The following is a 1130-nucleotide window of genomic DNA, read 5'->3' as shown; positions in this document are numbered from 1 at the left end:
TATATATATAAACAATATATGAGTATATGCATATATATGTACATGTATGTACATACCTTCATCTACATACATAACTGGGTACATGACGTGACAAAAGAACATGGACAAAATGATAAACAGGTACAACAAACAAGCAAGCCACATAGAAACATCTCCTTCATCAGCTGCCACCATTAAAACACTGGCGTGTGTGTGTGTATATATATATACACACACACACATATCTCTGTATGCATGTGTGTGAGAGATGCAGAGAGAGAGAAAGATGATATAATGAAAGCCATTCCACCAGTGATGATCCCACCTTTTGAGACCATAATCTATTTAGTGAAAACGAGACACCGAGATGGCAGAATCTTTAGCACGCCAGACAAAATGCTTAACTGTATTTTGCCAGTCCCCCCTTTCTGAGTTCAAATTCTGCTGAGGTCGACTTTACTTTTCATCCTTTCGGTGTTGATAAAAAAAAAGCAACAGTTGAACAGTGAGGTCGATGTAATCGACATATACCCTCCACCCGAAATTGCTGGCCTTGTGTCAAAGTTTGAAACCATTTAACTTAACCAAAATTTAATTCTTTCTTTTTTTTTTTTAGCTGGTAAAACGGGATGGTCAAGGCTTGACTGTCAGGGGTGGCAATAAACTCTAATCAACATCAATAACAACAAAAAATGCCATTACACTAAATAGTGGAATACTTACTGGGATATCCGTAACCTTTTGGATGGAATCACTAATATTATTGCGGTTCCATGTTTCAGCCTTCAACGCCTCCTTAAAAGTTTCCATCAACTTTTTTTTAGGGTCGTACTAAAGAAAGAGAAGTAGAATATATAATTATGCATACATACGCACATGTATTTATATACATACGTGCATACATACGTACATACACATACATAAATTTTTATTTTCTATTTGTGTTTTCACACCTTTTCTTCTCTCAGTCTCTCTCTTCTTTTTCATGATGATGGACTAACGTCCAAAACGTAATGGCACTTTATCCTCCCATTAAAGCATCAAGTTAATACCTTGTTCCTGTGTTATCCTTTTTGATGCTTAATTACCCTATGTTTGTGTATACATGTATGTGTATATATATATATATATATATATATATATATATATAT

This window comes from Octopus bimaculoides, chromosome 14 (genome assembly GCF_001194135.2).
Source record: "Octopus bimaculoides isolate UCB-OBI-ISO-001 chromosome 14, ASM119413v2, whole genome shotgun sequence".
In the NCBI taxonomy this organism is placed as follows: Eukaryota; Metazoa; Mollusca; class Cephalopoda; order Octopoda; family Octopodidae; genus Octopus; species Octopus bimaculoides.
This window is presented reverse-complemented; position numbering follows the sequence as displayed.